This window comes from Rhinolophus ferrumequinum, chromosome 11 (assembly GCF_004115265.2).
Source record: "Rhinolophus ferrumequinum isolate MPI-CBG mRhiFer1 chromosome 11, mRhiFer1_v1.p, whole genome shotgun sequence".
Classification (NCBI taxonomy): Eukaryota; Metazoa; Chordata; class Mammalia; order Chiroptera; family Rhinolophidae; genus Rhinolophus; species Rhinolophus ferrumequinum.
In genome coordinates, this window is record NC_046294.1 from 62,324,345 (window position 1) to 62,337,226 (window position 12,882).

Below are 12,882 nucleotides of genomic sequence, written 5' to 3' on the forward strand. Positions count from 1 at the left end.
TAGCTTTATTTGTAGAAAAAATAATGCTACATTTACATTATGAATTAAAATTCTTAGATTAGCTTTAAATATCTGTTAATTAATAATCGGGAAATGATTTTTCTCCTTAAAATTATCTTAAATTATTTGTGCTTCCCGTTTCATATTTCTCTAAAGCAGATATCAAACTTGTTTATTTCCAAGCCATGTGAGTGAAATAAATTACATTCTAGAAGCAGCTTCTAGAGGCAGCTTTTATTTTTTAAGATGCATCATGTTAAAGCTGATCTGCAACGCATATAGATTCAATAATATGTTGTAAAAATGCATCTTAAAATCGGTCATTCGTGGCACTCTTATTTGAATGCCGAAAATGAGTGGTAGTTTGAGAGGCAGTAACCAAATGTGATTTATTTTGAGTTACTTTATAAAAGGCATTATTTAAGGGGCTATTTAATAAAGAATTGTTATACTCCTTTGAATAAAGGATGAACTTTGGATTAATTATATTTTGATGCAGTTAGAAAAGTCCTATGTGAGAGATATCATATTGACTATGTTTGCTGCTAGATGTCACTATTGTTTCAATGTTGTTCAACTCTAGGCCGGTGAGAAAGGAGGTATTTCGTTGGTCATCCTTGGTCAGCACACGATTCACCAAAAGGAAAAACTTTAAATACCACCTCTATGAGGTGAAAAATAATTTAATACATATACAGAGTGCATCGTAGAGATTTAATTTCACTGCAGATCTCCTAATGACACTTTTCATGGTGTTGATTATCAATCAACATGGCAGAAGATAGTGGAGGTAGTAGCTGGTGGGAAATCTACAGTTTTGACGGGATTTACGACACACTGCTAGGGAAGAATCTCTGTAAGTATTAAGAACAAGTGTTGTCTTTTACCTCTAAACCTACTTGTTTGGTTTTAAAAATACCTCAGTATGTATGTGTTCCTTTTACTCATTTGATTTGTTTTTATGTGTATATAATTAAATATATTTTTTCCCCACGCTATACAACTCTTCCCTGGGGAACGTTCATAGGTTTTTAAATATAGTGTTTCAACATAAGTTACTAGAGGCTCCTCCAGCTCCCTCCAGTTGGAAACCACCTATAATATTTCTACTTCTCAACAAAGTATAATGTGACTAGCACCTTAGGAGACAGAAACTAAAACATTCGTACAGTTTTCAATATTTAGGCGAAGAAACTAGCCCTACAGAATAGAAGTTGCACAAGTTTGAACAGTGCCCATGTCTTTAACCTAAAATCATTTGGTTTAATTGTCCTGTTGAACAGCTTACTACTTACAGGGTAAAAGAAGAATCATTTTGATTTCATAACATTGTCTTATAAACAATGTAGCACATAATTAAGCCAAAATAGAGTGTTTTGTTTTGTTTTAGAAAAAAACAGTTATGAACATTCATGGGAGGCTTCCTGTGTGAACAAATAGGAACACTGCAGCTATGATTCAAGAAAATATTGTAATTGAAGACAAAATGGGAAAGATAACTCAGAATTTTCTGTATGGGATCAAGAGCCCTCAATCCTTTTAATCTATAGTGTAGAACCTGTCAGGATTTTGTTGACCTGCCACACAAAACACATTATTACATATTTCATTTATGCAAAATAATAGAGAAGTAGTATTTTCACAACTGGATGAGGTAATTTGGTATAGGAATAATACCAAATGACAGTTCAACATAACATGATTTGATGTGTTGCTAAAATTTCAGAGTGTAAATAGCTTCACAGGATACAACCCATGAGTAGGGAGGGTTATACCTTTTTTCTAAATTAAGCAATTGTGAACTGGCAGATGTGACTTTATTTTTATGAGTTTGTTCGTTGAGAGTAAATGAATGTTACAAGTAGAATTACTTTTGCATTTTAATTCTTATTTTAGATGTAAAACTTCAAAACATGTTTTCTAAGCCATTCTTATTTTTAGCAACACAAACACACAGATAAAAACATGCAAATTTATATTGATATCTAACTCTGTTTTAATAGTCATACATTTAAAATATTACACAAGAAAGGATTTCCTTCTTTGCTAAGGCCTAATAGGATGTGTTTATGGCACTTGTTTTGAAGATACAGAAATTAGTGACTCTGTCTCAGCTTTTTAAAACTGCTATGTAGAATAAAGGAGCTGGCCAGAGAGAGAGGCCTAATTTTCAAACCTCTGTGAAATCTGCTACAGAGAGAAAGGAAACCACAACAGGAGGGCCTGTGTCAATGCAGATCCTCACAGAACTCCACCTAACTCTAAACCTGAAATCTGACAGGGCAGCATTTCCACTTTTCAGTTGTGAGAAGGTAGTCAAGTCCTACCTTCATGACAACATAAAAGCATAAGATCACGAGATATGATGTAGGGAATCCGACTACTGGTCTAACCCTTTCACGATTTCTACTTTGATATAATTCCCAAAGATATTTTAGGGAAGAACAGGCTGTTTTCCTCAATATACTCCAAAAAACTTCTTAAATTTTCTTAGCAATATGTTAAAAATAGTTGCTGTGTTTATATATTATTTTCTTCTGAAAACAAGAGTTTTGCCTTGGCTATACATACTGCAATAAAGAATGAAAAAGTAAGTACTAAAAATTATTCCAGGAGCTGCATTAAAATGCATTATTACCTCTACTTTTAAGGTCCTTAAAATGAATCAGTGTTCATTGAATTTATGATGATAATAAATTACTTAAAATTAAAAAAAATGCTTTTGGAAATAAAATTTAAATGGTGAGTATAAAAGCAACCATTTTCAAACATTTTAAAGAATTATCAGACATAAAATTCTGTTTCTTTCAGTTTTCTTCTAACAATTGCTTTTCTTCCCGTCGGCACTTCTTCCAATCCTTTTTCACATTTAAATTATAAAACTATTTTAATAAGAAAATTCATGTGAAGATTCATGTAGTTATATTTATTAATATTGTTGGGTCTGATGGTCAGACACGTCTTGGTTCAGGAATAATACATCCTTGGATGAACACATTTTCATGGAGGAAGAACTGGTTTGATTCCGATTATATATATATATATATATATATATATATATATATATATATTTTTTTTTTATATATGTGTGTGTATATATATGTGTGTGTATATATATACACATATATATATACACATACACACACATATATGATATACATATATGTATATATGATATATATATATACACACACACACATATATGTATATTCAAAATATATCTTCTGTTTCTTCTTTCTAGGGATCTCCAACTTTTTCAGATGATTTCCCCCTGGGTGTTAATGTGACAATGGAACTTAGTAGTTAGGGTAAGGGCTCTGTAGTCTCGCAGACCACTCTGGTTCTGATGCTACATGAACTGGGCAAATTAACCCTCTGAGCTACGTTTTCAAAAATGTGGAAAAGAGTGGGACTATTAGGGTCTTTTACTAAAAGACACAAAAGTTGGGGAAAGTAATTGGTTGAAGAAGCAAGCTGGTAAACTCAGAGTAAAATTTGAAAGTGTTTCATTCATGGTTCAAAGAGAGAGACAATAGAATTGAATAAATGTGAATGAGGGTTTAAATGTGTTCATAAAGGAAATGGCCATGTATTTAGGCAAACCACTGATTTTACTGGTAATCCACACAATGTATAATGGAAATTCATGGCAGAAAAAAATTTTTTTAACTTGAAATTGCATTTCTTTTAGATATGCTTTTGTCAAATAGACTTGTCCTTAATCATATAGGTAACAAGCTATAATTACATTGATGGGATACTATTGTTTAGTCTTTTGATGCCAGAACAACTGAGAAAGCTTTTAATTAAATGGCATAGATATTTTGCATATCTTTTCTGGAGGAATTCCGTGCCAAAAAATAAAACATCAAGGTAATCCTGTGTTAAGAGTGAATATTCCATGTTTGTAACCCCTAGATGTAACATCTTTGATGCATCTGAACTTTTCACAGAAAGGTGCCACATAAATGACTTTTCTTGGATTCACCCTTCAAGGATCACCACAGAAGTTACCTTTTTCAGGGTCTCTTCCTCATACCCATTCCCTTGTCATGAAGGGAATGAGTGTTCAATATTAATCAGAATCTTCAGATACAGACACTAGAATCATTCTAGACAGTTGAAGCAGAAAAGAATTTATTAAGTGTTATAAATGGCTCACAGTATTTTTAAGCAGAGCTCATGCTATTTTCAGAAATGATGAAGAAAAGAACACTCAAGTAAGCTTTCAGGAAAACTTCCAAACCCCAGGCACAGGACAAGATCAAGGGAGATGTGTCTCCACCATGATTTGCAGATCGAAGAAACTGCCCCTGTGGCCATTGGGCAAGCCACCAGTACAAGCCACCTCTGCCATAACAGCATGGCTGTCAAATTAGGAAGCCAAGTGCTTTATGGAGGAGCTGTCAGCACTAGGACTACATAGCTCCTGCTGATGTACATCAGCAAAATAGAAATTGTCTCCCCTTGCCACTCTTCCCAAATAATTCAGTACTTTTTCAGGCTTGTATAAGTGCATATGATTGGTGGAACCTAACGTATGTACAGAATGCTGATTGCATGGTAGGGTGGAAAATCCAAATTTTTAAATTTTCCAGCCTCACCGTCTTTTCCATAAGGAGCAGCGTGCCCAAAAAGTGGTGAACACAAAATCTGCCACATGCCCCTTTATTATGCTCACTAATAATTTTTTTATAGAACTCACGACAGATGATATGGATTATAATACTACTATAGAGAGTCTGTAATTTTTAATCAGTTTAGATAAGCAAGACTTACCTCGCAGTACTGATATAATCTCAAATAAAATAAGTACAAGAAAATACTTGAGTACAGTGTAATCCACCCATTAAGAATGTCAAAAAAAAAAAATGGTGGGCGATAAGTCTTAGAAGAGGGAAGAATGCAAGAGCACAAATAAGTGCATTCTGTCGGGGTACCTTAGAGATTAGTGCCATGGGAATAATAAATACATCTATCAGCATTTATTTAAGAGTCTTGAATTGTCAGAGATTAGGACAGTTTGCATAGGTAATGAAATCAAATTACTCATTATTTTTTATTTGCAAGTCAAGTAAAAAAATGAAGTGGTTAAAGAGTATGCTTTTTAAAATAGTTATAAATTTAAAATTGTGGCAGACTTCTCTGCTAACTCATGTTAATAGTTAATAATAATGTTAAAGACATCTTTAAGTTAATTAACCATCGATACATTTATCTGCATATTATGGAGGCTGCATTCTTAAAATAAATTTAGCCTGTTAGGTGCCCTATTATTTATTATTCATAAACAAAATGGAATTTAGTTTTACTTATAAGAGATAATACTATCTGTATTTTATTTACGGAATTAGGTGGGGAAAGTTTTCAATCGCTACTATAGATCTGAAGTCTGAAAACCAAGAAAAATTGTCTTTTAAAGATTTCCTTAAACAACATTATACACTTTTCTGAGTTATTGCTTTTGTTCTGTATTTTATCTTTTGTAAATGATTTTGTTTGGATAGTTTACATCACTCTGGCCTCTTAGAGTTGAAAGGGATGTTTGACCCTCTGCTCATGTCTTACACTCAGGGTGGAAGTAACCTTCACATAATTCTTGTCAGGTGGTTGTCTAGTCTCTACTGGACTATCTTCTTGAAACATTCAAGGTGATGAAATTATCATCTCACAGTGCAGTCTGATTTCCCACAAAATTTCAATTTTTTTATAAAACTCTTTCTTAAAAGACAATGGAGATCTGTTTTTCTGTGCCTCACACATGTTGGTCTCATTTTACTAAAAAATAAAGCCTTTGGGATATTTGCTGAATCTACAAATAATATATTTATTACTCTCACATATTTGAAAATAGCATCCATTCCACCCAATACTCTCCTTTTTATGTTGATAAATTCTATACTAAATAGTCTTCGAAAATTTATTGTTCATGTGATGCTCTTCTTCCTGAACCAAAGCCCCCATTCTCACATTACAGGCAAGAAAATTATTTTCTCCAGTAAGAAGTAGCCCCCTTCCATGCCTCTATCTAGGAAGTTTACTTTAGGATTTTACCATAAATCTATAGCTTAGCTCCCAATCGCAAAATTGTTATGCACACAGGAATTATATGTCCTGCTTTCAACCTACCTTGTGAAAACACCACATTTAATTTAAAAAAAAAGAAAAGAAAAATGGGGCAACATCCCTCCCTCATTGGCACAGTGGAAGCTGCCCCAGAGGGGCAGTCTTTTTTGACTCTCCCTACGCTATACGGGCAGTGATTGTGGCAGTGGTGGGCCATCAGAAATGGTGCTCAAGTCTCTTTCCCCTTGGTACTTCACTGCAATATGGAAACAGTTAAACATTATGAGGCAATATGGACAGGATAAATCTCTGTCTTTCTAGAGATAAATACTAAGAAGGAGAAACCCTGGAAACTAGATAGTTGGCGGAGGATCATAGAGAAGAGGCATCTTGAGAAAGGTATCTTTTAGATCACTGTATAAAATCCCAGGATCTCTACAAAGCTGCACATTTGCAATGTGAATCAGAAGAAGGCCAGCAAAGACTATGAGATTTGAGCTACAGTGAAGAGCGATGTCCATATCTCAGAATGGCACTTAAGAGGTACATAAGCAGTGAAAATCAGAATAGCACTGCAATGGCTTTATAAACTAAAATGATATTTGATTAATTGCCCACATAGTCCAGGTCAAGAATTGTGATTGGAATTCAACAGGGTCGACTACTTGCTGAAACAAAACAATTCATGCATCCCATGAAATCTTAACTTTTTTTTCAAGTAAAAAGATTCAAAACATAGTATTTAAAATGCACAGGATGGAATACAGAATTACTCAATATACAAGGAACCAGGAAAACCAAAGCAACTTTCAAGGGGGGAAATATGAACTCATTTCAAGAATGACATGACTGAAATGTTAGAATTTTTGGACAAAGATTTTGAAATAGCTGTTACAACAGTGTTCTGAGAAGTGAGAGAAAGCATTCTGGAAAGAAAAGAGAGAATTTTTCTGAAAAATAACCAGCTATAAAAAGAAATGAGGAAAAAATATGTAACAGAAAATATAATAATAAAAATTTAAAAATCCACTGAAGGGATCCGAAAGCAGAATGAAGATGACAGAGGAGTCAGTGAACTTGAAGGTAGATCAACAGAAATTATCAACCTCAATTACAGATTGAAAAACTGAAAGAAATGAACACTGTCTCAGGCACTTATCAGAGGATATCAAAGGTCTAACTTTAATCTCATTCCAGTCCCAGAAAGAGTGAAAAAGATACTGGTGCACAAAAAAATGATTGTGGCAGTAGTGACATAAAACTCCCCAAATTTGGTGGAAAACATAAATTTGATAATCCAACAAGCTCAGTGAATTTGAAAGGATAAATTCAGAGAAATCCACACCCAGACACATTAAAAATCAGACTGCTGAAAACCAAAGATAAAATTATATATATATATATGTATATGTATGTGTACATATACATGTATATATACATATATATGTATATGTATGTGTACATATACATGTATATATACATATATATGTATATATGCCAATCATCCAGGAAAAAATAGCAGCATATATTATAACAGGAAACAAAAATTCAAATTACTTCAGATTCTCAACCAGAAACCATGGAGGCCAGAGGACAGTTGAACAACAAATTTAAAACACTGATAGAAAGAAAATATTATCTCAATCCTACATCTAGTAAAATTACCTTTCAGGAATGGAACCAGAAATAGAATTATTGTCAAATGAAATAATAAAATAAGGAAACCTAACCTCTCACAAATGAAGAGCAAAAGAAAATATAAATATCTGGTTAAATAAAATAGGTTTTATTTTGCCCTTTAAATTGATTAAATTATGTATGGCTTTGAAAAGATAAAATTCTAACACTTTTTAATGTGACTTTTATTGCAAACACGTATAATATATATGACAACATCAAAAAGGCAACAGGGTAAAGGCCTGTATTTAGTCATGAGGTTTATCTCACTTAAGTGGTAAACAGTAATTCTAAGTAGTTTGGGTAAAATTTTGTATGTAAATTGTAATCCCTAGAGCAGCAACTTTTTTTTCTTTCTTAAAAGACAATAGACAGATTAAAATGCAATTCTAAAAACAGTTTAAATAATTTAGAAAAGAAAAACAGGGAAGAGAAGACAGAGATGAACAAAAACAAAAGAGAAAGGACATGAAACTAATGAAATCGTACACCTAATTCCAACTTATCAATAATGACATTAAAGGTAAATGGTCTAAATACATCAAATAAAAACAAAGACTTCTGAATTTGATTTTTAGAAATATCCTTCTATATACTGTCTATAAGAAATATACTTGAAGCATAATGACATAAATAAAAGGATGGTAATGAAAGTACCATTAAAAAAGCTCAAATGTCCTCATTAGAATCAAGCAAAGCAAACTTCAGAATAAAGAAAATTATCAGGGACAAAAAAAGAGCATTAAAACATAATAAAAAGTTCAATTCATCATGCATATATAATAATTCTAAATGTGTATGCACCTAAATATAGTGCTTTAAAATATATGAAGCGAAAGCTAATTGAAAAGATTAAGAGATAAATTAACTATACCTGGAGACCTCACTACTTTGCCAGTAATCTGTAAAATAAGCAGAAGAAAAATGAACAAGGATGAGTTAATTGAATTTTGTGGAATATTCCACCCAACAAAACAGGATGCATATTATTTTCCATTGCACACGAAACTTTCACCAAGGTAGATCACATTGTGAGTCATAAAACACACATTAATAAATATAAAAGAATTTGAATTATTCAAAGTGTATTCTTTGAACATAAGTTAGAAATCAATAATAATACTATCTGGAAAAAATCCATCTATTGGGAAATTAAACAAGCCAGAAGTAAATGATCTATAGGCTGTGATTCAAAGAGGGTATCTCAAAGAATACTAAAAAATATTCTAAAATTAGAACATAAAAAATTATGGCATGTAGCTATAATGTTACCTAAATGAAAATTTATAATATTAAAGATTACAGTAGAAAGGAAAAAGGATCTTAAATCAATACTTTGAGATATCATCTAAGACACCAGGAGATGACAAAGCTAATACCAAAACAAGCAGAAAGAAGGAAATCAAGAGCAAAATTGCTACAATTAAGGACAGAAAAAGAAAGAATAATTCATTAAGCCAAATGTTGGTTTACTAAAAGTTGACTAAAACTAATACCTCTTGATAGATTTCCCAATAAAAAAAGAAAGGAGACATACATTATTTACATGAGGAACACTACTGATGCTATGGATATTAAAGGGATAATGAGTGAACAGATTGAACAACCCTATGCTCATTAATTTGACAACTTATATGAATTTGCAAGATGCAAATTACTAAAACTCAATCAAAAAGAAATAGATAACCTGAATAGCCCAATATCTTTTAAAGTTTATAGTAAAATTTTTCCAAAAAATCAACCTCCAGGACCAAATGGTTTTAGGGGAGAATTTTATCAAACATTTAAGGAATAGTTAGTATCAGTTCTCTACCATATTTTGCAGATAAAAAAGGAGAAAACACTTCTCTATTCATTTTATGAGGTCAGCATTACTTTTAGACTGATACCAAAGACAATGCAAGAAAAAACAATTAGGTCACTATTCCTAATGAACATCAATGTGAAAAATTTCAGCCACACGTTATGAATTTGAATATCACAGACTATAAAGAGAACTATGTATCATGACCAGGTTGGTTTATACCTGGAATTCAATGCTAGTACAACATTGGAAAGTCACTATATTCCACTATGTTAATAGGCTGAACAAGAAAAAAGAAACATAATCTTATCAATAGATGCAGAAAAATCATTTGACAAAATTCAACATCCATTTACTACTTAAAAATCTCAGAATTCTAGGAATAGAAAGGAATTTTCTCAATCTTATCAAGGATATCTAAAAATCCTTCAAATGCTATCATGCAGTGAGTGACTAAATGCTTTTCTTAGAGAAGGATGTCCAATCTTAGTATTCCTACCTTCTTTTGTGCTGGAAGATACATAGACATAAATTTAAAATGTAAAAATGAGGAAAATGTAGGAAATAATTTTGATGATGTTGGGCCAAACAAACAGTTCTTAAATACAAAATCAAAAGAATGATTCATAAAAGCAAAACAATAAAAATAAAAAAGGATAAACTGGACACTATCAAAATTAAAACCTTTTTCTTTCTGAAGGGCATCCTAAAGAAAATGAGACAAAGAGCAAAGAGTAAGAGAAAATATTTACAAGTCATAAATTTGACAAAGGACTTGTATTCAGGCTATATAAATAACACACACACACACACAAATCAATACTAGAAAAATACTAGGAAAAAAAGCAATAAAATGGTCAAAATATTTAAATAGACACTCATTAAATATCTGGCTATACAATAATCACAGTCTATTGTCTCATTTGCTTTGGGGGCAGTTGTAACATAACTAAAACTCAGTTATCAATCATAGCCCACATCACAAGCCTTGAGCAAAATCATGGGCTCTCACTTATTAGTAGCATGAGCTTTGGCAAGTTACTGTTCATGTCTGCCTCCATTTCTTCATCTGAAAAATAGATGTAATGATAGACCTACTACGTAAGGCTGTGGGAAGATACGTAAGATAACTGATATAAGTGACATAACACAGTGTCAGACACATAGAAATTATTCAAGAAATACAATTTAAAAAAGGGGGGGATGACGTACATGAATGTCATGCTATCTCCCCATATAAGATATCGCCTGTGAACCTAAGTGAACAATGTTACATTTATTCCACAGATCCCATTTTGTTTTTTTTAGTTTATTGTCGCGTCCCTCGCTACCTGGGTTGTGGGGAGCGAGGAGGGCGGCGCAGGGTTAAAAAAAAGACAGTAGCCATGAATAGAATTTAAATGTGGAGGCCATGGGACCAGCAGCCGGGAGGTTTGGGCTGTGGCACCTGGTCTGGCCTGTGCAATAACTTTTATTAGTTAGGTGGGGAAGCAAAGGAGATAAAGCTTGTCAATCTCAAGATCTATGAATCCTATACATCATAATAGGAAACCCATTCGAGTCAATCACCCTTGCCTGCAGGCAGCTGGACCATAAGTCTCAACTTTCCCAAGGGACAAAGCCTACATGCATATGAATAGATGGAGAGCACCTCATTGAATTACTTCCCTTGCATGTTTCCGGAAAGAATGCAACCACAGAGGCTGAGGCTTTCCTTAGCCTGAGGAAAGTAGGGGGCTGTGCCCACCTCTGTGGACCCTGTGGGTTCTCCTGTTGGTCCCCAGGACTGCGTCTGGCTTGAGTTGTTCCTTCCGTGAAGAATCTTACTCGTCATTGACTGTCCAGTCATCTTTCTGGGACCAAACAGAGACATATAAGGTGCAAACACAAAGGTTTAGGAAAGTCCCTGAAAGGATCTGTCTTGCAGACTCTCCTTTCTTTGGGGGCAGGTAGAAGGAAACAAAAGGTTAAGCTGTTGCGCAACAGTTTATTATTCAGTCTTGTTGGGATATTTCTGGGTCTTTATTCTGTATCTTGATTCTGTCATATGCCTACATATGTGTTAACTAGTACTTCCCTTAAAAGTAATAGCATAAAACAAGGCATGTCTGAGATCTAAACTTTATTGGTAAATTCATAAAATTCGCTAAGATATTATTGGTTAATTTGACGTATAGCATTAGGGGATTTTTTTTTTTAACATTGGATATTCATTCACCCATTTAACTATTATGAGGCAACATGTAGTTCTCCATGCAGAACACAAGAATATAAAGAAGAAAAATATCAAATGTTTTCTTCATTCATTATGTAATCTCAGCATTCTTCTTATATACTGGTAGTGTTATCTCATTTTAGAAAATCCTCAAATTAATGTATACATCTTACCTGACTGCATGGATGATAGTGCCACTGAAATTGATAATATTGGGGGGGAAAATCTTGGGGGAAATGATGAGTTCAGTTTTATGTGAAAAGACTGGCTATAGGAATACGTCCCATAGATAAATAGTTTAGAAGTTTGCATTAATAAGAGAGGCCTAGGAAAACAAATGTGGGTGTCACAAATATTGATAGGTCAAGGCTAAGCATTCTGCAAGCCTAATCAAGCTGTAACTGAAGGCAGTCCAGGAGAGTAGAAAAGTTAAGAGTTTCCTTATATATCTGTTAACATACTCCTACCCTAGCCTAACAACCTCTGAGCAGCAAGCCCACAGTTCTAGTCTCCTCTGACCAAGTTAAGCGGCTAAAGCCATTAAACACCCTCTTTAGATCTAAAAAATGGTGAAAATGAGGAATCTGGTATTTTCTTGATTCCTTGGTCTTGTATACGTTCCTTGCACTCTGTATGCGGATCAAATAGTAAAACATATGTGGAAGCAAGTTTAAACGTAGTCTGACTGGTTATTCTTGCCAAACTTGTAACGCAGACCTGCCACTGTGGTCTGGCCTAGTTCTTTATCACTTTAAAATCATGACTGTGAACAAAATCATGTAGAGTTTGGAGAACAATAAACTGAAGACAAAACTGTACATTAAATACTATTATTATTTGTAGAACTTGGCTATTAATATGTTTATTGAGACTTATGGTGGCCCTACAAGTATGCTGCCCAGATGCCCTTAAAGAGAACTTGCTATAAGGAGCATAATTGGCTGACAATCTCCAGCTACTGCACCTTTGGATCTGCCAGTGTGCACACTGAGAGCTCCAGTGTGAACGCTCCACCTCCCACCCCCTGCTACACTCCCCACTGCTCTGGAACAACTGAACATGATGTCATGATGTGGATACTAGTGTAGGTCCATTCATGCCTGAAGCAGGACACCTCGGA